This window comes from Heterodontus francisci, chromosome 9, assembly GCF_036365525.1.
Source record: "Heterodontus francisci isolate sHetFra1 chromosome 9, sHetFra1.hap1, whole genome shotgun sequence".
Classification (NCBI taxonomy): Eukaryota; Metazoa; Chordata; class Chondrichthyes; order Heterodontiformes; family Heterodontidae; genus Heterodontus; species Heterodontus francisci.
Window position 1 is genome coordinate 117,346,703 of NC_090379.1, and position 24,365 is coordinate 117,371,067.

A 24,365-nucleotide genomic window follows, 5' to 3' on the forward strand; every position below is an offset into this window, starting at 1 on the left:
ACTTCTTAGTAAATGAGAGGTGTAGCATGTTTCAATGGTTCATTTCCAAAAGTGAAAACAGTAAATTTAAATATAAATATTTCACTTCGTAACATAGTCACTTAAGTATGGCAGGTGTTTTCTCTCACGACTAGGATATCGTGTGACATCAGGTGTAGTCTCATTTGACACATGTTCTTCACCTGAGGTATCGATGTCTGAATCAGATTCAATGCTTCTGAGTGGTGTTTTCAGTGCTTTGAAGAATGACGCGTTTCTTGTAATGATTTGTAAATCGCACTTAATAGTGATCATTGATCCTTTTGTGTTGGTCACAACAAATGGTTGGATGACATAAGGGGTTGTTTGTTTCCCAACTTGACCATTATATTTCACAAGTACTTTATCTCCTGGCTTTAGCAGTGTAGCTCTAAATTTCATGTTCCACTGTGCAGTTGCCTTCATTCCATCCTTCTCTTCGCGATCACGTTCTTGTACCTGTTGATCATTAGCTCTGTGCGGTAGCTCAGGTAGACGTACACTCATAAGATGTGCAAAGATGATTGTAGCTGGAGGTTTTCCAGTAGTCGAGTGAGGAGTCACTCTGTAATTAAGAAGAAAGCGATATCGCTCTTGCTTCCATGACTTGTTCTCAGCTGTAGCTGTATGTATCACTTTTTTCAAGGTTCACATAAATCTCTCACTTCTCCATGAGCTTTTGGCCAATAGGGTGTGATTTTCTGATGAGTGAACCCTAGGTAGTTTGTGAATTTGCTGAACTCATCTCTGTTGAATGGGACTCCATTGTCACCTCTTACCATTTGAGGGATTCTTGACAAGGTGAAGATCCGGTCAAGCTTTGGGATAACTGCTTTCATTGAAGTTGCCATAACTAATCTCATGATTGAGAAACTACTGTAGTCGTCAATGACAACAAGCAGGTGTTCACCTGTGGGCAAATCTGTGAAATCAACACTAACTTCAATCCATGGTAAACATTGATTGAGTTTGTGCTCTACCATGCAGTCAATTCTTGGGAACCATACCTTTTCCCTAAGGAGTTGTTTGGTTTTGATAATTCCCTGGTGTCCATCATGTGCTATTTTGACAACACATTCCCTCAATGAATGTGGAATAACAATACAGCTGTTGTATAATATGAGGTCAGATGTGGTTGTAACGGTGAGCTCATTTCAAACGTTGTGAGGACATTGTAGTGTGTGAGTGATTTTGCTTGCAGACGCTTTTCAAACATGCCTTTCAAGTTTTGTGATTCTATAGCCTTCGTAATTAATTGCAAAACCTCATCTTGTTTTCTTGCTGCTTTGCTGTCAGCTGGTTTTAGTGACTTTGGCACCGCATTTATGCTTACGTAGTTAAGATGTTGTTCAGCAACCTTTTCCTCATGTCTAGTAGCACCGACTTTCGGCAATGGATGTTGTGAAAGGTAGTCCGCTGGGCCGAGCTTGCCTAGCTGATACTCAACATGGAACTCGTACTCTTATAGTTTGAGTATCCAACATTTGATTTGAAGGGCATTGTATTGGTATTGCGATGTGGGTTTTTGAACAACCTTGCTTGTGGTCTATGAACGGTTATTATTTATATGGAAGTGAGTTTAAAGTAGAGATGAAAGTGTAAGATACTCAATATGATCGAGAGCACTTCTCTCTCTGTTTGTGAATAACGTTGCTCTACAGGCATTAACAATTTGCATGCTACCACAATGATTGATTACCTGTCTTGTCTTTCTGTATGAGAACTGCACCGAAGCTGGCATCCATGACTAGTTGGGTGGTTTTCTCTGAGTCGAAATAGGCATTTTTGCAACTTGCTAACAAATATCATTTGATCTGATGTGTGATTTGGTCTATTCCCACTTGGTAATCTCTTTTGTCAGATCGCATAGGGGGACAGATAGCATAATGAGCAGGGATAGGTATTGACATGTTGCACCATGGACATTTGACAAAATTATTGACTCACCCACGGACATGGGGGCAATTAATCTGTATATAAAGCATATAGCCAACTTAATGCCATCAAAACACAGTCCTATTTAAAACAGATTTCTACCTATAAATAAAATACGTAAGCTTACAAACATCAATGGAGAGCAGCATGAATGTATTAGCTAGCTAGCAAGCAAAATGGTATGCAATGCCAATACAAATTACTTTTGTTGACAGAATAGAGATAGCTACACCATGTCACAGAGTGCTAGATGGACCTTATCAGATAACCTCTTTGGATTCACACTGAGTCTGGAGTGCAGATTCAGCTAATAAATCATAAAATTCAAGGAGATAATTGTTATTGTGATTATGGAGGTGAGGCAGTAGAAAAATTAGCAATAGGAAGACAGACCATTTCTCACACAGCTATTGTCACAAAACAATTTAACTCGTGATGGTCTCTGTTTGTGCAACTTCTCCACCTACTTGTAATATGTGTCTGAAGACAGGGGCAGCCAACAAAAGATCTCCAAATTAGGAGAATTTTATAGGATGGAGCAGGATAATACTTCAGTAGAGACATGTAAAACAGAAAATCAGAGTGGGACAGGAAGGGACATAATAGAAGGTAGCCAAGACTGATTTATTCATCTTTACAGGCTGTTAAACTAGGTTCTAGATTCTAAAATACAGTAACAACAGAATCAGTCATGGACAAAATGTCATTTACTAATCAAAGCTAGTGACAAAACTAGATGAACACAATTACAAATAAAGAGCACCCTTCAGTTCCTCCAATAAAGAGATTGTCTTAAGTTCACTTATGTCTATATCTCAATCTATCACCGTCAATTCCGATTCAGCTCTGACAAGATAATTAACAAAAAGCTCTGCTGCAAAAAGGTGAGTGTTTGTTACTGCATGCTTTATTCAGTTACAAAATGTTTAGTCACTATTTGTAAGATGGTACTCCAGACTAACCAATTTATGTCCAAGCCAAATCTATTACATGTTAGCAAAGGTGTACTTTTAATGTAATGTAATTATATGATACAGACAACTTTCAAATGACATTGGCCACTCAGGTTATCTGCCCTCAAACTGGATAGTAAATAATGCACAATGCAGTTACTGATCTTTGACATTCTTGTAAAACTTGTCCTTTAATCCAATTCGCAGCAAAATAAATAATTTAATGACTATTTCTAACATGGTCATTGAAAGATAATACATTTTTACTCTGTCTTCCCCAACAGTTTTAAAATTGTGAATGCAGCATGGATTTTGTTAAGGAATTGCAGACAGTGCATCATAGATTAAAGTTTATTAAAGCTATCCGTTATATCGTATTTACTAACTATTATATATGGGTCAGCAGCATCATGTTTTTGCCAATATCACTCAGCCCATTGCACCGTACTCTTGTATTTATGAGAAACTTACAGTGCTGACTTCTGGAGATTCCTTGGACTTTCTTGCCTGTTTTCCCTTCTATACAAGTTCAGGAACAATGTGATTCTAATAATATGCAACCCGAATGCAGCAAGAGAAATCCATGAGTCTAGAACATTGTAAACCTGGACTCTGCTGTCTGGAGAATGTGCTAGAAATCTCACCATAATATGAGCAAGCATTTAAAGCTGCAACACCCAATCTTTAGCAAATATAGGAATTGCCAGATCAAAAAAGAATACGGTTCATAGGTTCACCTTCACCGTCCTGGTGGTCACATGTTACAATGATAATTGAGTTGTTGACTGATAGCAGCAGAATTGTGACATTTATACTGAAGTAAAAGTCCAGCAACTTTTAACATTTCACTGAGTTTGTGTCCCAAGTGAAAGTATTACACGCCAAAGCATAGAAATTGAGACATTCCTTAATTGACTTTTGCCATTTTAATATGAGTTTACATAACACGAGCCTTTAAACTTGTGTTTTAAAATAACTTAGCTTGATGTTTGGTGGTGGGGTCATGATCCAGGAGGAACATAAGAACACAAGAAATAGGAGCTGCTCCACCATTCAATATGATCATGGCTCCATTCAACTCCATTTTCCCACCTGCTCACCATATCCCATGAGTCTCTGAGAGACCAAAAATCTGTCTATTTCAGCCTTAAATGTATTCAACGATGGAGCATCCACAAGCCTCTGGGGTAGAGAATTCCAAAGATTCATAATGCTTTGAGTGAAGTAATTTCTCCTCACCTCAGTCCTAAATGATCAGCCCCTCATTGTGAGACTGTGCCTCTGTGTTTTAGATTTCCGACCAGTGGAAATAATCTCTCAGTGTCTACCCTATCCAGCCCCTTTAGAATCTCACCTCTCATTCTTCTAAACTCCAGAAAATACAGGTCCAAGTTACTCAGCCTCTCATCATACGACTACCCCCTCATCCCAGGGACCAATCTAGTAAACCTTTGCTGCACTGCCTCCAATGCAAGTATATCGTTTCTTAAATGTGGAGACCAAAACTGCACACAGGAGGTAGGAAGAAGTATCTGAGTGTTGGCACTCAGTTTCTGATAGTTGGACGTCGGTACACCAGACAACAACAGCACCACCTTTGCCCGCATGTTTGATGACAATGTCGGGGTTAGACCTGAGAAAACGGAGTGCAGCAAGTTCAGAGGGAGACAGGTTAGAGTGAGTGAGGGAAGTGGATAAATTAAGATAGCCGCTGTCACGCCAACAGTTCTCAATGAAAAGATTAAGAATGGGTCCAGGTGGAGGGTAAATACTGGAGGTGGGTGAATAGGTCCACTGGTCGGGGGGAGAACACCTGGCCAAAAAGTGAGCCTACAGGCGAAGGCGACAGAAGAAGAGCTCAATGTCGTGTTGAATATAATGGGATAAAGCTGAATCCTTCCCCTTATGTCCCTACATCACTGAATTTTGCGCTCGGCACGCCACTGAGCTCTTCTTCCATCACCACTGACTCCAGGTCTGTCACTGACCTCATCTGCTCTGGAGATCTTCCCTCGACAGCTTCCCACTTCATAGTCCCACACACCCAAACAACCTGCTTCTACCTCCTTCCCAAAATCCACAAACAGGTCTGTGCTGGTAGACCCATTGTTTCAGCCTGTTCCTGCTCCACTTAACCAATTCCTTCCTATCTTGACTCTATCTTGTCCAGTCTCTTCCCACCTACATCCGTGACTCTGCTGGTGCCCTATGTCATTTTGACAATTTCCAGTTTCCTGACCCTGAGGGCTCTCCGCTTCTTCCTTGAACAAAGGTCCAACCAGTCCCCATCCACCACCACACTCCTCCGCCTGGCTGAACTTAGTCTCACATTGAACAACATCTCCTTCAACTCCACTCATTTTCTCCAAATAAAAAGTGTTGCTATGGGTACCTGCGTGGGGATCCTAGTTATGCCGGTCTTTTTGTGGAGTATGTCAAACTTTTCTTTATTTGTTCATCGGATGTGGGCATTGTTGGCAAGGCCAGCAATTATTTCCCATCCTTGAGAGAGTGTGCATTTATATAGCACCTTTAACATAGAAGTATAGAACATAGAGCACAGAAAAAGGGCATTTGGCCCAACCAGTCCATGCCAGTGTTTCTTCTCCATTCTAGCTTCCTCCCATCTTTCCTCATCTAAATTTATCATTGTAATCCTCTCTTCCCTTCTCCCTCATATTGTCAAGAAGTTCCTATATGCCAAATGAGAAATTTTAATTTCATCGGTTGGAAACTTACCATCGCCTTTTAATGGGAGAAATCCCACAAGTCAACTTTTAAAAAACTAGCAGGCAAGATGGCCACTGCAATTTACATCTGAAATACCAGGAGATTGAACTGGAGACAAAAAGTTTAAGAAGAAGCCCAGCCAGAACAATGGCTTGCTCCAAGTGACTGAATTACCTAAAATGGCTTCATTAACACGGCAGTCAAGGCCATCCTCACACATTGATTTGAAAGAACAAACCCGCTCCAAGTGTGAATGGGCATCCTGGGGCATGTAGAACCCTGAAATTCATTAGGAAATTCCAGAAAGCCTCCTTAGAAACTAAGGGGATTGAGAGAACCATGTGACCATCTGCTCACCTTTAAAGAAATTGGGAGTTGTTACACAGACAGAAGACAAGCTGGAACTAAGTGTGCAGCAGCAGAGAAGGCTGCTGCTTCCCTGTCTCTCGCTTCTTTCTCTCTCCCCAGAAAACATCAAGTTTGAAAACCATCTGCGACTGGGGGCCCTCCAAGCCTACAGACTGCTACAGCCAGTGACAAGGCAAAGAGAGCCCACTGCAATTCTGCCTTCAAGCAAACCCTGAGCAAAGCCAGTCCACCAAAGTGCACTTTGACCAGTGAGGACTTCAAGAGTACAACTTCAGCCAAGGACTACCAGATCATCCACTTCACAGACTATGTATTAAAGTTCCATTTATTCTGGACTTTAATCTAACCACCAAATCTATTTTTCCCTCTGTAATCTATTTGTGTGTGTGTGATTCTTGTGTGAATGTGTGCGTGAATGTGTAGCATATTTTTAGTTTTTTAAAATCGGGTTAGAGTGTTAAGTAGAATAATCTTACCTCTTTCTTGTTTAAACTCAAGAAAACCTGTCCGATGGGTTCTTTCATGATCATAGTAATGGAAAAAGGTAAGTCACTCAAGGAGGTGGAAAGCACAACCACTGTTTAAGAAGGAATAAACCTTGTTGCGGTCAAATAAGAGGAAGGAGTAACAGGGGAGCCTGAGATCCTCTCCTCACCTGGCCGTAACAATATGCTTGTCTAACTTCCTCTTAAATGCATCTATACTATTCGCTGTGGTAGAGAGCTCCACATTCTCACCACTCTCTTTGGGTAAAGACGTTTCTTCTGAATTCTCTATTGGATTTCTTGGTGATTATCTTAACTGTCTGTAACATTGTAAAACAGCGCAAGACAGTGGAGACAGTATGGATTCATTCAAATGCTAATCAGATAAATTTCTTTCAGAATATAACATTTTGGAATCCAGTATCTGAGTAATTTGAAACATGATGTGGTGAGTGTAGCATCTTTGGGTGGAACAGATGACTTTGGACCTCTGGTTCCCAAAGCTCTCCAGCACTGGGGTTTTCTTCACCCCATGTCTGGGTCTGGTGTACTCTAGAGCATGGCTACCCAACCTGAACCCGACCGGGCCCGACGACATGTGTCGGGTTTGGGTCGGGTCGGGTCAGGTTGCTCTTCCGGGCATTTGGGCTCGGGTCGGGTCAGACACAGTGGCAGCCAGGACATCAAGGCGGGAAACACTCCGCACTAGTCTGCAGTGAGTGATTCCATCCAAGGTACAGCACAACCTCTCTAATATAATCAACTTTATTCCGGTGGGCGGGTCGGGTCGGGTCGGGCGCGGGAAAAAAATCCAAGGACTCGGGCTGGGTCGGGCTCGGGTTGGATGTGGTTCTGTCGGGCTCCGGTCGGGTTTCATTTGCAGACCTGAGCAGGCCTTTGGTGTAGACTCGTTAATAGCGAATGATTACAGTGATCAGTCAACTACCTCATTATCACTGTAAGATGTGAATACCAGGATGATGAAGGTGAACCTATGAACCGTATTCTTTTTTGATCTGGCAATTCCTGTATTTGCTAAAGATTGGGTGTTGCAGCTTTAAATGCTTGCTCATATTATGGTGGGATTTCTAGCATATTCTCCAGACAGCAGAGACCAGGTTTACAATGTTCTAGACTCTTGCTGCACTCGGTTTGCATATTAATAGAATGAGTGCAAGCATGAATCTTGGAGGCGGACTGGTGAACATGAACAAGTGATTGAGCTGCAGAATCAGTATGTTGAACATAGCTGCGCTGAGTAAAGTACTCAATGTTCCTCTTAAATGTCAATAGCACTCGGATGGAAGGGCGCGTCATCCGAATCCAACATGCGCCCGGTTGCGGAGCCAATCAACAGCAGCGGCCTGATAAATATTCATTTACGAGCCTATGAACCAGTGGAAGGGGGTCCCGGAATGTTAATTAGCTAGTGTGTTTATCCAATCAACAAACGCTATCGGGAAACGTCCAATTAATACGTTCCGATTTGATGAATATTAAATAGCTGTCCAAGGAAGGTCTGACCCAATCAGGATAAACATCGAAAACCAATCAGAAGGCTTCGTTCATCTGTGACTTTGATGATTGGGTTAGAGCAATGGGTCCGGATGCCTGTGATTGGGGGAGAATGGCAAGGGCACCTCGTGGTAGCGTGGCACGCGCCGTTGCCGTTGTCGTTGCCGCGAGAGCCGGCGGATAACGGGCCGAGTGAACGGTCGGTGATTGTGCGCGGCTGGGGCGGCCGTTAGGTCAAGGATGGCGGGAGGAGGAGTGAGTGAAGGGACAGTGAGGGAACGATAGGAAGTGAATGTGTGGGTGTCAGGGGAGCGGCAGTGAGGTGTGAATCTGCGCACTGTTTACAGGAATACTGGGTATGTATTACGTATTGTAGTTTCCACTAGTTCTGAGATGTTCTTTTGTTTCTGCTCCATTAACCCTGACCCCCAATACCCCTCACCCCAACAGCACCTTCACCTCACCCTGAACCAATATCCTTCCCCAACCCGCTCCCTGCAACCCTTCCCCCCCCTCCCCCTCCCCAGTCCCCTCTTTCCCCCCCTCCCCCTCCCCAGTCCCCTCTTTCCCCCCCTCCCCCTCCCCCTCCCCAGTCCCCTCTTTCCCCAACCCTTTTCTTCCTCCCTGCAACCTCCTCTCCCTCTCTGCAATTCCCCCCCCCCCCCACCCCCCCGCCAAACCCTGCTTACTCCCTGCAACGCCCTCCCCCCGTCATCTCTCACCCCAGCACATATACCCCAACCCAAACATTTAACAGTCCACTGACCCACAATCAGCAAAGACTACGGGCCCTGACAACATTCCAGCAATAGTACTGAAGACCTGTGCTCCAGAGCTGGCTGCGCCCCGAGCCAAGCTGTTCCAGTACAGCTATAACACCGGCATCTGCCCGACAATGTGCAAAATTGCAGAGGTTTGTTCTGTCCATGAAAGGCAGGATGAATCTAATCTGGCCAGTTACTACCCCATCAGTCTACTCTCGATCATCAGCGAAGTCATAGAAGGTGTCGTTGTTAGTGCTTTAAAGCGACACCTGCTCATTGATGTTCAGTGTCATTGTGAGTTCCACCAGGGCCACTCAGCTCCAGACCTCATTACAGCCTTGGACCAAACATGGACAAAAGAGCTGAACTGGTGAGGTGAGACTGCCAATTACATCAAGGCAGCATTTGACCAAGTGTGGCATTAAGGAGCCCGAGCAAACCTTGAGTCAATGGGAATCAGGAAGAAAACTCTCCACTGCTTGGAGTAATACCACAACGGAAGATGGTTGTGGTTGTTGGAGGTTAATCATCTCAGCCCCAGAACATCACTGCAGGAGTTCCTTGGGGTAGTGTCTTAGGTCCAGCCATTTTCAGTGCTTCATCAATGACCTTCCCTCCATCATAAAGGCAGCACTGGTGATGTTCACTGATTGCACAGTGTTCGGAATCATTTGCAACTCCTCAGAAACTGAAGCAGTTTGTGTCCACGTGTAGCAAGACCTGGACAATATTCAGGCTTGGGCTGATAAGTGGCAAGTTACATTTGTGCCACACAAGTGGCAGGCAATGACCATCTCCAACAAGAGTAAATTTACCATCTCCCCTTGACATTCAACGGCACTACCATCGCAGAATTTTCCACCATCAACATCTTGGGTGTTACCATTGACCAGAAACTGAACTGGACCAGCAGGTCACAGGCTGGGAACTCAGCAATGAGTAACTCACCTCTTGACTCCCCAAAACCTGTCCACCATCTACAAGGCACAAGTCAGGAGTATGATGGAATGCTTTGCACTTGCCTGGATGGGTGCAGCTCCAACAACATTCAAGAAGCTCTATACCATCCAGGATAAATCAGCCTACTTGATCGGCAGCCATCCACCACCTTCAACATTCACTTCCACCACTGGCACACAGTACCATTTCCAGGATGCACTGCAACCACTCACCGAGCCTCCTTCGGCAAGACTTCCCAAACCTGTAACCTCTACCATCTAGAACAACAAGTGCAGCAGACGCATGGGAACATAGTTCCCCTCCAAAACACACACCATCCTGACGTGGATATGTTCTTCATCACTGGGTCAAAATCCAGGAATTGCCTCAATAACAGCATTGTGGGTATACCTACACCACACAGACAGTGACGGCTCAGCACCACCTTCCTGAGGGCAATGAGGGATAGGCAATAAATTCTGGCCTTGCCAGTGACGTTCACATCGCAAGAAGAAATTTAAAAAATCTCACCGTGCCCAAACACGAACTTACCCATTTCTCAACCTCGCAGCCCAAACTGTAATTCTTCACCCTGCCATCCAAACTTCAGACTCCACCCCCTCAACCCAATCCATTCAACCCCGACCTACAATCTCCACCACCTCAACCCCAACCCATAATCCCATACCACCCCCCCCCCCCCCCAACCCTACACCACAATCGCCACCCGCTCAGCCCTGTGCGGCAGTGCCCACTTGCTCAGCCCTGCGCAGCAGTGCCCACCCGCTCAGGCACGCGCGGCAGTGCCCTCCCGCTCAGGTCCGCGCGGCAGTCCCTACCCGCTCAGACCTGCGCCGCAGTCCCCACCCGCTCCACTAGCCAAACCTCACCAACACCCCCAGTCCTCCGACCCTACCCCCTTATCGCCAATGTCTCAACCCGAACTGCACCTTGAACACCCCCACCTAAATCCCTTATTTCAACCGCCCCAATCCACCACCCAATTCAAACTTCCAATCCCAGCCCCTAATCCTCCCCATTCCCACACCTCCACCGACCACACCAGTCCCCTCAACCCAATCTCCACACCTGGAATCCCCAGTCCCCCTATGCGCCACACCCCAGCATCATGCCCTCTCCCACCACCCTAAGCCCCAAATGTCCATCCCACCAACACCACCTCACCCATTTCTCTTCACCTCCACCTCGGCTGGACCACACCACCCTATTCCCCACCGTTATACCCTCGTCAACTACAGCAACCCCACCTCACTCAGCCCTCCCATCACCCCTGTTAAGTTCCTCCTTCAGTCGAACAGCACAATGTTCTTCTATTTTCCAACGAGACGACCACTGGATCACATTGAAGATACACCTTTTCATCTTTTTATTCTGAATTAGATTTTAGTGTGTATTGTTCATAGACAAATCCGGTCAAAGTGGTTTTGAGATTTCAAAAGGTATGCAATGATATAATGGTGATGGGTGAGGATTTTCCAGCACACTCTGATGTATACTAATTACTTTATTTCCTTGTTTCAAAAAAATCATATTTCAAAATTAATTGTTGGCACCTTACTACAAAGCTGCTGAATGACGAAATCACAGCTGTCGCCTTTGGCGACACACACTTGATCCCAGTCCCCCATCACACACGCATTTGACCCCACTCTCCCCCATCACCACAACACACTCTGCCCCACCCTCCCACCCACACGCTGTTCCCCCCCCACCACCCGCCTCACTCCTCCCAGGAGTACTGATTTACTTTCCGGGAACTGCACATCCTGTGGCTGATCTGAAGAAAGACTTGTATTTCCATTGCGCTTTTTGGCATCTCAGAACATGCCAAAGCTCTTTCCAGGCAACAAATTACTTTTGATGTGTAGTCACTGTTGTAATGGGGGGAAACATTGCAGCTTATTTGTGCACAGCAAGCTCCCACAAAAAGCACTGAGACGATGAGCAGATAATTTTTAAATAAGAAATGATGGTTCTGTGATAGATTTTGCCCAGTACAATTTCCCCTGCTGTTCTTTGAATAGTGGCATTTTGTGTTCAAGACTTTGAATTGGGTCTTTCACAACTTCAGGACCTTGCAGCCAATTAAGCAACATAGAAACCTAGAAAAGTTACATCACAGAAGGAGGTCATGCAGCCCATCGTGTCTGAGCCGGAAAGTACTTTTGAAGTGTGGTCACTTTTGGAATGTAGACTGTCTATTATTGTAGTTTGAATTTTCTCAGATTACACCAGGATTTCTGTGCACGTTGTAACCTGGTGTTTGGGTATAATAATCCACAAAAATCAGATATGCAAAGTTTCTGTATCTCTGATGTGAAGTTTTGACTGTATGCCAAACAACTAATTTCTTCCACTCTTTGATGAACTGGTTGCTTTTTTATGTCCTGCTGATGCCTGAATCAAGGTTATTGTAGCTCTTTTTTGTTTTCATTCTTGTTTGTTGTAATGGTGCACTGATAAATGTGGCATAGCAATTTATTTGGTTCAGTCATGAGATGTTAAGTCATTGATTTCTTTTGAGTTTTTTTTTTAGCAGTCTTAGCTTTGACTGCAAAACAAATGTCATCCTTCACTTGTTTAGTAAACTGCTAGACTGATTTCACTGGAATTAGTAATATGGATACTGCACCAAATGAGTTCTCAATGAATGTTCTGAATTCTGAAGTATCTTGCTGTCACTTCGAGAGCTTTAATGTTGCTGATATAAGAAATGGATGACTTCTTTTGAAGATGAGTTGTCAGGAAATGAAGAACCTTTCAAGGAGGAGTCTGGAAGTACATCTGGAGGTAGATTGTAGCTGTGGTGTGCATACATACAGAAGTTACAAGATGGAGGTGAACATTAAATGTTGAAGCCTGCCCAAATTTGTCCAGCTGCAGAGGAGTGAAAGCAAGGAGATATCACGAAAGAGAGAACTTTGCTCACCAGAAGATGAAGTTTAATTTGGAAGATATGACCCTTCTTTGCACCATGTATCAGTATTGCTGCTCTCTGGGAAGTGTAGGGATCAGTAAAAAGCTGAATGTATTTTCGAGTTCAAAATGGTACTGCGTACATAAGTGCGATTAGTACATCATTAAACCAATTTTGGCTGTGCAAGCTCGCCTGCTATGAAATCAAATTACTGAATATGAGTTGAGTCTCTTTCCTTCTGTGCTGTTCCCAAGAAGCAAAAAACAACCCAATTCCTTTACATTGCAAGCAGTATGGGTGGTGTTTAGGAATAAGGAGATTAAGACTTTACAATGAACTATCATAATCTAGTTTCTCAGTATTCAGTGGAGAGAGAAACAGAGTTAAAATTTTAGGTCAATGACCTTTCATCAGAACTCCTTGTTCTGTTGCAAGGTCACGACCTGAAACGTTAACTCTGTTTCTCTTTCCACGCATGCTGCCAGACCTGAGGATTTCCAGAACTTTGTTTTTATTTCAGATCTCCAGCATCCACAGTATTTTGCTTTTGTTCTCCGTATTCAGATTGGGTAATGTAACATGAATAATACTTATGGTCTGTTTCTGCTGCTTTCATAAAACAAATTGTGTGTAGTCCTCTGAGCAGGTCAGGTGGGGAAATAAAAGGCCAAATTTCAGATTCTGGATTGAGTATTGTTGTCTGGCACTGTCAATGTATGGAAACTGCAATTAATCCACCCTTGCCCTCCTTGATGCAAGTCAGTGTTCTGAACTAAGTGGGTTCTATCATAACAGCTAAACACCAATCTTAAGTATTTGGAGTCTGCTAGTGTTTGCAGAGCGGGTGGTTGAGGATAGTTAATTATTCATTCGTGGGAGGTGAGCGTCACTGGCTAGGCCAGCATTTATTGTCCATCCCTAATTGCCCTAGAGAAGGTGGTGGTGAGCTGCCTTCGGATGTAGGTACACCGATAGTTCTATTGGGGACTTGCAGGATTTTGACCCAGCGACAGTGAAGGAATGGCGATATAGTTCCAGGTTAGGACGGTGTGTGGCTTGGTGGGGAACTTGCAGATGGAAGGTGCATCTGCTGCCCTTGTACTTCTAGGTGGTAGAGATCACGGGTTTGGAAGGTGCTGTCGAAGGAGCCTTGGTGTGTTTCTGCAGTGTATCTTGTAGATGATGCATACTGCTGCTTGTGCGTCGGTGGTGAAGGGAGTGAATGTTGAAGGTGGTGGATGGGTTGCCAGTCCTGGATGGTGTCGAGCATCTTGAGTGTTCTTGGAGCTGCCTGGATGTTGTTCAGGTCTTGCTGTATCTGGACATGGGCTGCTTCAGTATCTGAGGAGTTGTGAATGGTGTTGAACATTGTGTGTTATGAGAATGCTTTTTTTTGTAAAATATGTTTTAAGGACTTGTAGTTGAATTATGGCCATTGATTCATCTAGAATCTTGAAGAGATGCTGAACTTTGTTTTTTTTAAAAGAAGTTGCCAGAAGGTTTCTAGACTTGGCTTGTAAACCAGTCTTACTGGAAGGCACCTGTCTGTGGATAATCTCCCAGCAAGGGTTGTTTCTGACTTGAGATGTTTACAAAGAAGTGACAGGCCAAGATTTATAGAGGTAAGGAGGCTTGACTTCTGGAATGATTTTAGTTTCACTTTGAATTGTGACAAAAAGTTGTTTTTTGCTTGCCAAAGAAAACCCAGCTCTCTCTCGAAAAGAGATCCTGCATACAGTGTGTTAGTTTCCTGTTTCCAACTGTATTTGAAGAAACCCTGAGTATTGAATATGTGGGAACTGAAACACTTCTTCCTGCATTTCTTGGAAAGCCTACCCAAACTGATCTTCAACAACACATGGAAAGAACTGTTCAAGGAAGATCCCAGTGATAGCCGTCTATATGCATTTGGGACACCAAACCAAAACCAAGGGCAAGTATTCAGCCTAAGTGCTTTTTTCTGTTTTCTTTGTAACAGCGCTAAACAAAGATCCCTTTTATTCTTCCAGTTAACAGGTGTCTGTATGTGTGTGAGGGGCTAAGATAAATAAGGGGCTTTAATATTTCAATCAGTGGGTATGTTTTACTTCATTATTTGTTCAGACTTGTTTTATAATAAACTGATAATTTTGTTGTTTATTAGAAACCTGGTTGGTGGGTTTTATTTTGGGTAAAATAGATCTTATCGGTATGTGGGCAAATTTAAATATATGTTGTGACCTGTGGAGAAGTGGGACTAGAATAAACAGTGCATTCCTCCCGCCTCGGTCGTGACCTGTGCAATCGTCAGCGAACATCCTCACTTCTGACCTTATGGTGGGAAGGTCATTGATGAAGTAGCTGAAGATGCTTGGGCCTAGGACGCTACCCTGAGGAACTCCTGCAATGATGGCTTGGGTAGTTGTTTATGCAAGGAAATTAGAAAAAATGCTGGCTGACAGGTATCCAGAGATGTTCCCGCATCCTTCCACATTTCCGAGAGGCAGGTTCAGTACATTGGTGGCCAGCGGCGGAAACCCAACTGAACCTGTTAAGCCTATTAGAGGGATTTTCCCAGTGAAATTCCCTCTTCCCAACAGCAGAGCAACCTCACTCTGTCTCCAACCCGGCAATGAGGAGAAGGTACAGTGGGGGAGGGACTACCTCATTGGAACAGACCAGCTGTGAAGGCTTTGATCAGCTGCACTGAACAGTTAGAGAAATGGCCAGGCTGAGAGGCTGCCTTGCACGGCACTGATTTTTGCCAGAGAGAGATATCACTATTATCAGGTGAGTACCAACTGCCCAGAATGCACTTTCCCCCAACTCAGATGCACTTCCTGGTGCCAGCCTTTAGAGCAGCATGGAAGCACCTTATGCAGCTACACCATCCCCGTGTGCTGAGGGTCTGAGGCAGGAGGCTTCGCTTTGCAACATGCTGCAGCTGGAACAACATCTACATCAGCACCAGCTGCCTTCACCGCAGCCATAGTCCCCTCCATAGGGCCGAGGGAATGGCCACCCAGATACAGGTGGAAAGTGACCAACGGAGGGTGTAAAGGCAGAGGACCAGCTGTCTTGGCATGTGCGAGCACCTGTACCTCAGGAAACTCAGGTTCTGATGGCAGCTTGCTGCTGACATCTGCATCCTCATGCTGCCAAGACCGCCTTCACAGTGGAGCATTGCCAATGCCTGACAAGGTGTCGGGCACTGGAGGCGCACCCCCTTGACTTCCACAACTTTGAGCCTGACTCTCCCCAAGTTGCGTGATCTCCCCTGCTTTCTCTCCTTGCAGTAAAGTGGGAGGGTTAGAAACTTGTGTTCCGTGGAGGAAAGGACAACATTTGTTTATGCTGTCTGTGAGGCATGGGTGTGAGAGTGCAGTAGGTTGAAAGTGAGTGTAGGCAGCTTATATGGAGGTATGTGGTGCCTGCAGAGAGATGAATGAATGGAGCTGCAAGGTGTGTAGCCCTGAGGCATGTAGTGCAGGAGAATGCTGGACAAGTCAGAGTGTGGGGTTTGGCAGCTGACAGTGTTGTGCCACTCACTGTCATGTCCTCCTGAAGTCTGAGATCCTCATGGTCCACAGCCTCCAGGTTAGAGGGGTCACACTGCTGCTGCTCCCTTCCTCACCTACTTCCATTCACACCTGCTTGGTTGAAGAAGCTGTCCTCATTCTCTTGCCTTTAGGAGAGGTCACCGCAATGCAGCTGGAGCTACAGGTAAGAGTGGGAAGCTCTTGCAGTTTTGGTCTCTGTATTTAAGGAAGGATATACTTGCCTTGAAGGCAGTACAGCGAAGGTTCACTAGATTGGTTCCCGGGATGAGAGGCTTGTCCTATGATGAGAGATTGAGTGAGTTGGGCCTATACTCTCTGGAGTTTAGAAGAAAGGTGATCTCATTTGAAACATTCAGGATTCTGAAGGGGCTTGACAGGGTAGACTGGGGAATCTAGAACACAGCACAGGATAAGCGGTCGATCATTTAGGACTGAGATGAGAAATTTCTTCACGCAGAGGGTTGTGAACCTTTTGAATTGTCTGCCCCACATGGTTGTGGATGCTCCATCGTTGAGTATATTCAAGGCTGAGGTAAACAGATTTTTGGTGTCTCGGAGAATCAAGGGATATATGGAGCAGGCAGGAAAGCAAAATTGAGGCAGAAGATCAGCAATGATCCTATTGAATAGTGGATCACGTGGGGCCGTTTGGTCTACTTCTGCTCCTATTTTGTAAGTTCTTATGAGATTTGGGACCAGGTTACAAAATCCAAGTGCTGGTGAGGTTCTCTGAAAAACATGCTGTGGTCCCTTTAATTAGAAATCGTTCCGCTGACAAAATGGCCATGTCATCCTGGCTGCCCTCCCTAATTGCTTGGGGAACCCAGAGGCAGGCTCTTAATTGGTTTGTTCTGGGAAAGGGCAACCGGGAGGCCTGTTGCTCCAGTGGGATAGTGACCCAAAAATGGTTCCAATGACTGCAAAAAATTAAGGTTGGAAAATTCAGCTCATAATTTCTAAACTTTCCTTCCCAAGAATTGACTTGACTTTCCACTGTTCCTGGTTTTTCCAAATTTGTGTGATTGTCCTTTGGGTCTTCAGCTGATCTTTTATACTATGGATTTTCAATTTGCCTTTTTGAAATGTGCTGTTTAATCACTGGTAAATGTAGGAGGTACAGAACAGAATGCCTAACCTTTCAGACTGCCAGGCTCATCGGATCTAGCAGATAATCTGTGAAGTGAAAGTGCAAATAGATGATTTATTTTTTGGGGCCAGAAAAGGCACGGCTTCTGGGCTGCATACGCCCTCTGGGTGGTAGTTTGGACGTCCAGATTTAGATGGTGAATGGGAGCAGGCTATTTGATTATAGAGGATCTTAATATGCTGGAGGAATGGTGTTAAAATTTGCAAGTGAAACTAAAATTGGGGGGATGGGGTGTAGAGCTACAAATGTGGAAGACTGTGCCAAAATACAGAAAGATATAAAACAGGCTTGCAAAGTGGGTGAATAAATGGAAAATGAAATTCAATATAGCGTAGTGTGAGGTGGTTCATTTTGCTTGGAGAAATAAGGACAGCTTTTATCTGAACAATAGTCATGTAGGCAGAACTTGTGGCCAGTGAAGAGAGGACTGAATGCCCTCCAAGAGTTGGCTGGTAGTCCGGTGAATGGGCTCAGGAAACCCAAATCGAAGGAGCGAAACTGCAGAACCTGAGGAACTAAAGAAGGTATATAGATATCTAATATTTAGGTTCCTAGTCTTTAGTGACCTCAGTGGTTCTTGTTAATCTTGAGTAAATAATTAGCCTTTGGTTAGTTGGCTTTGAGGAGCGAATAGACACCATTCAAGACAAAGCAGCCCATCCACCACGAGAACGGAGCAGGAGCCTGTACCGCCACTCAGTACAATCGTGGCTGATCTTAGGCTTCAGATCCACTTTCCTGCCCGCTTGCCATATCCCTTGATTCCATGAGAGACCAAAAATCTGTATTCAAAGATGGAGCATCCACAACTCTCTGGGGTAGAGAAGTCCAAAGATTGACAACCATTTGAGTGAAGTAGTTTCTCCTCATCTCAGTCCTAAATAATTGGCTCCTCATCCTGGGATTGTGCCCCTGTGTTTTACATTCCCTGACCAGTGGAAACAATCTCTCAGCGTCTACCTGATCCAGCCCCTTCAGAATCTTTGTTTCAATGAGATCGCCTCTCATTCGTCTAAACTCCAGAGAATATAGTCCCACCTTACTCACCCTATCATTATTGGCCAACCCCCTCATCCCAGGGACCAATTTAGTGAACCTTCACTGTACTGCCTCCAATGCAAGTATATCGACCCTTAAATGGGGAGACCAAAACTGCGCACGCTACTCCAGATGTAGTCTGACCAAAACCCTGTAGCAAGACTTCTTTATTCCTGTATTTCAATCCCCTTGTAATAAAGGCTGACATGCCACTTGCCTTCCTAATTTCTTGCTGTACCTGCATGCTAACTTTTTGCATTCCTTGTACGAGTACACCCAAGTCTCTTTGAACAGCAACACTTACAAGTTTCATATTTAAACAAAAATTCTGCTTTTTTATTCTTATGACCAAAGTGAATAACTTCACACTTCCCTACATTATACTTTATCTGCCACCTTGTTGCCTACTCTCTTAACCTGTCTGCATCTCTTTACAGCCTCCCTGTGTCCTCCCCACAGCTTCCCTTTCTACCTAGTTTTGGATTATCAGCAAACTTATGAACAGACAGAGAGTAATATATCTAAGTCGTGAATATAGATTGTAAATAACTGAGGCCCCAACACTGATTCTAGCGGCACTCTGCTATGCACTGACTGCCAACTTGAAAATGGCCCGTTTATGCCCACTCTTTGCTTACTATCCGTTAACCAATCCTTTATCCATGCTAATATATTACCCCCACCTCCATAAGCCCTTATCTTGTCAATTAACCTTTTGTGTGGCACCTTGTCGTATGCCTTTTGGAAATCCAGGTATACTACATCTACTGGTTGCCCTTCTTCTACCCTACGAGGTACATCTTCAAAAAACTCTAATAAATTAGTCAAACAGGATTTCCCTTTAGTAAAACCATGTTGACTTGTTCTAATCATACTGTGATTTTCTAAGTGCATTGTTAAGACTTCCTTCATAATAGATTTCAGCATTTTCCCAGCAACTAACGTTAGGCTAAGTGGCCTGTAGTTCACTGTTTTCTCTCTGCCTCCTTTCTTGAAAAGCAGTGTAACATTTGGCAACTTCCAATGTGATGGGACCCTTCCCAAATCAAAGGAATTTCGGGAAATCATAGCTAGTGCATCCACTATCTCTGCAGCTATCTCTTCTGGAACCCCAGGGTGTGGGCTATTAGGTCATAGAAACATAGAAAATAGGAGCAGGAGTAGGCCATTCGGCCCTTCGAGCCTGCACTGCCATTCATTATGATAGTGGCTGATCATCCAACTCAGTAACCTGTTCTCACTTTCACCCCATACCCTTTGATCCCTTTAGACCCAAGAGCTATATCTAACTCCTTCTTGAAAACATACAATGTTTTGGCCTCAACTACTTTCTGTGGTAGTGAATTCCACAGGCTCACCACTCTCTGGGTGAAGAAATGTCTCCTCATCTCAGTCCTGAAAGGTTTACCCTGTATCCTTTGACTTTGATCCCTGGTTCTGGACTCCCCCACCATCGGGAACATCCTTCCTGCATCTACCCTGTCAAGTCCGGTTAGAATTTTATAGGTTTCTATGAGATCGACCCTCTTCTGAACTCCAGCGTGTATAATCCTAACCAACTCTATCTCTCCTCATACGTCAGTCCCGCCATCCCAGGAATAAGTCTGGTGAACCTTCGCTGCACTCCCTCTATAGCAAGAACCTTCTTCCTCAGATAAGGAGACCAAAACTGTACACAATATTCTAGGTGTGGCCTCACCAAGGCCCCGTATAATTGCAGCAGGACATCCCTGCTCGTGTACTCGAATCCTCTCGCTATGAAGGCCAACATATCGTTTGCCTTTTTTTACCGCCTGTTGCACCTGCATGTTTACCTTCAGCGACTGGTGTACGAGAACACCCAGGTCTCGCTGCATATTCCCCTCTCTCAGTTTATAGCCGTTCAGATAATCTGCCTTCCTGTTTTTGCTACCAAAGTGGATAACCTCACATTTATCCACATTATACTGCATCTGCCATGCATTACCCCTCTCACTCAACTTGTCCAAATCACCTTGAAGCCTCGCTGCATCCTCCTCACAACTCACCCTCCCACCCAGTTTTGTGTCATCTGCAAATTTTGAGATATTACTTTTAGTTCTCTCATCTAAATCATTAATATATATTGTGAATAGCTGGGGTCCTGGCAACAATCCCTGCAATACCCCACTAGTCACTGCCTGTCATTTGGAAAAAGACCCATTTATCCCTGCTCTTTGTTTCCTTTCTGCCAACCAATTTTCTATCCATCACAATACACTGCCCCCAATCCCATGCGTTTTAATTTTACATGCTAATCTCTTATGTGGGACTTTGTCGAAAGCCTTCTGAAAGTCCAAAGGTCCCGGGGATTTGTCAGAATATAGCTCCTTAAGTTTCTCCAAAACTTTTTCTCTGCTGATCTTAATTTCCTTAATTCCCTCACTCTTTTTAGCCCCTAGGTTACTGTCTATTTGTGGTATGAAACTTGTGTCTTCTACTGTGGAGACAGTCACAAAATATTTGTTCAATGCCTCATCATTGCCATGATAATTTCTCCTGTCTCTGCTTCTAAGGGATCAACATTTCCTTTAGCTACTCTCTTCCTTTTTATATACTGACAAAAGCTCTTAGAATCTGTTTTTTATATTTCTGGCTACTTTACTGTTCTATTTTTTTCCCTTTTTATCAACATTTTCGTGGCCCTTTGCTGGATTCTAAAATACTCCCAATCCTCAGACTTGCTACTGTTATTTGCAACATTGTAAACCTCTTCTTTTAATCTAATACTATCCTTAACTTCCTAAGTGAGCCACGGATGGGTCTTTGTTGCTGAGTTTTTGTTGTTCAATGGAATGTATTTTTGTTGAACATTTTGAATTGTTTCTTTAAAGGTTTCCCACAGCTCATTTACTGCCATACCTTTTAGTTTATTTACCCATTTAACCGTAGCCATTTCTCCCCTCATACCAAAGTAATTAGCTTTCTTTAAGTTTAAGATGTTTGTTTGTGATTGGAGGATGTCACTTTCAAACCTAACATGGAATTCAGTGATGTTATGATTACTATTTCCCAGTGGGTCTTTTACTTTGACATTACTAATTAACCTTTCTTCATTACACAATACTAGATCTAAGATAGCTTCATCCCTAGTCAGTTCCACAACGAATAGCTTCAAGAAACTGTCCTGAAAACATTCTACAAACTCATCTTCTAGATCACTCTTGCCAATTTAATTGTCTTAGTCTATATGAAGATTAAAGTCCCCCACAACTATTACATTGCATTTGTTACAAGCTCCATTAATTTTTTGTTTAATGCTCTATCCAATGGTATAACGACTGTTACGGGGCCTATAAACTACTCTCACCAGTGTTCTGTGATCCTTGCTATTCCTAATTTCTACCCATACTGATTCTACTTCACGATCTTCTGAGGCCAGATCCTTTCTCACTAATGTCCTTATGTCATCCTTTAGTATCAGGGCTACCCTGATTCTTTGCCATTTTGTCTGTCTTTCCGAAATATTGTGTATGCTGGAATATTTATTTCCCAACCTTGATCACATTGTAACCATGTCTCAGTAATGGCAATTAGATCGAAATCATTTACCTTTATTTGTGCCACTAGTTCATCTGTCTTATTTCAGATGTTTCGTGCATTCAGATAAAGAACCTTTAACTTCATTTTTTTTACTTCTATTCCCTGCAATGATCTTATTTGTGGATGTACAATTTTTGTTAAACTCTCTGTCCCTTGTCCCATTCTGCTTGTCTTCACCCACAACACGATACTGTTCCGATGCCTCGACCTTTCTCTTAGGATTTCTAAATCTCCCTTCACCCGAAGGTCTGTTATTTTAAAGCCCTGTCCACAGCCCGTTATAAGATTGACCAGGATACTGGTCCCAGCCTGGTTTAAGTGGAGCCCATTCTTCCCTGCGTACTGATGCTCCATGAATCGAAACCTCCTCTTCCCACGCCACTCTTTGAGTCACATGTTTAATTCTCTAATCTGTTGACTCTATGCCAAATGGCATGTGGCTCAGATAATAAACCAGAGATGATTACCTTTGTTGTTCTGCATTTTAATTTGGACCCTAACTCCTCAAATTCTATTCGCAGGACATCATTCCTGGTTCTACCTATGTCATTTATTCCCAGGTGGACCACAACAACTGGATCTTCCCCCTCCCATTTCAAGTTCCTCTCCTGTGAGGAAATGTCCTCAACCCTGGTACTGGGCAAGCACGACCTTCCGATCTCCCGATCGTGGCTGCAGAGAACAGTATCTATCCCCCTGACTCTACTGTCTCCTATCATTGCCACATTCCTCTTGGCTTCCCCCACTTGTATGGCATCCTTCACCATAGTGCCATGGTCACTCCGCTCATCCACCTTGCAGTCCGTCTCATCTGCACAGATAGCAAGCACCTTTTACCTATTGGACAAAGTCATACGAACGTACGAATTAGGAGCAGAAGTAGGCCATTCGGCCTCTCTAGCCTGCTCCGCCATTCAGTAAGATCATGGCTGATCTGTTTATGTCTCGAATTCCACACGCCCATCTACCCCCGATAACCTTTGATTCTCTTGTCTAACCAGAATCTATCTACCTCCGCCTTAAAAATATTAATGACCCTGCCTCCCCCACATTCTGAGGCAGAGTGTTCCAAAGTCGCATAACGCTCCAAATGAAAAAATTTCTCCTCATCTCGGTCCTAAAAGGGCGACCCCTAATTTTCAAACAGTGCCCACAGGAGGAAATATCCTTTCCACATCCACCTTGTCAAGACAGTTTAGGATCTTATAAAATTCAATCAAGCCTCCCCTCACTCTTCTAAATCTTTCCTCATAAACCCACTCATACCAGCTATCAATCTAGTAAACCTCCTCTGAACCACCTCCAACGCATTTACATCCTTTCTTAAATAAGGAGACCAAAACTGCACACAGTATTCGATATGTTGTCTCACCGATGCCCTGTATATCTGAAGCATAACATCCTTACTTTTATTTTCAATTCCTCTCGTAATAAAGGATAGCATTCCATTAGCCGCCTTTATTACCTGCTGTACCTGCAAACTAACATTTTGTGACTCATGCAGTAGAACACCTAGATCCCTCTGCACCTTGGAATTCTGCAGTCGTTCTCCATTTAAGTAATACTCTGCTTTTTTTATTCTTCCTGCCAAAGTGAACAACTTCACATTTTCCCACATTATACTCCATCTGCCAGTTTTTTGCCCGCTCAACCTATCTATATTGGTCTGCAACCTCATTATGTCCTCTTCACAACATACTTTCCTACCTATCTTTGTGTCATCTGTAAATCTAACTACCATGCCATTGTTCCCCTGATCTAAGTCATTGATATAAATTGTAAAAAGTTGAGGCCCCAGCCCCTGCGGGACTCCACTCATCGCATCCTGCCAATCAGAAAAGGACCCCTTTGTGCATACTCTGTTTGCTGCCAGCCAGCAAATCTTCAGTCCTTGCTAATGTGTTACCCCCTACACCATTAAAAAAAACAAGTTCTTACTTTCGCAATAACCTTTTATGTGGCACCTTGTCAAATGCCTTCTGGAAATCCAAGTACAGTACGTCAATGGGCTCCCCTTTATCCACAGCGCATGTTACTCATTACTACATGCTGATTACCCTTGCCTGTCTGACTCGCAGTCACACCCTCCTGTCTGACCATTGACCGACTCAGTTCTGCTGTGACCTGTAGCCTGCAATTCTTGTGCCACGTGGGAATTTCAGGATGCTTCATGTAACCTGGTATGCAGGAGATGCTTCCAGCCATTTGAACTCAAGCTAAGGATTTCTCAGCTTGAAGGGCAGCTGAATTCACTGCAGGGCATGTGGGCGGCTGAATGTTACCTGGATCCCAGCATCCAGGAGGTGATCACACCACAGCCAGCTAGAGTTCAGTCAAGCAAGAGGGTGGTGGTAGTAAGGGTTTGGCAGGGGCACTTGATTTGTTCTGATATGGCCAGCAATTATTGCCCAACCCTGATTACCCTTGAGAAGGT

At 44.0% G+C, this 24,365-nt stretch overlaps 1 protein-coding gene across 11 annotated transcripts in view; it reads left to right on the top strand.

The window, feature by feature from the left end:
* Window positions 1-8,147: 8,147 nt before the first annotated feature.
* The window catches only part of LOC137374015 (coiled-coil domain-containing protein 9-like), a 386,016-nt gene continuing 369,798 nt past the window's right edge, over window positions 8,148-24,365 (top strand). For 9 of the 11 annotated variants that reach the window (XM_068039777.1, XM_068039782.1, XM_068039771.1 and 6 more), the window contains exon 1: window positions 8,168-8,361. The gene's annotated coding sequence lies outside the window, so the exon portion shown is untranslated. Of the gene's footprint in view, window positions 8,362-24,365 lie in introns of all 11 variants that reach the window. The other 2 variants (XM_068039776.1, XM_068039773.1) reach the window with 2 other exon arrangements.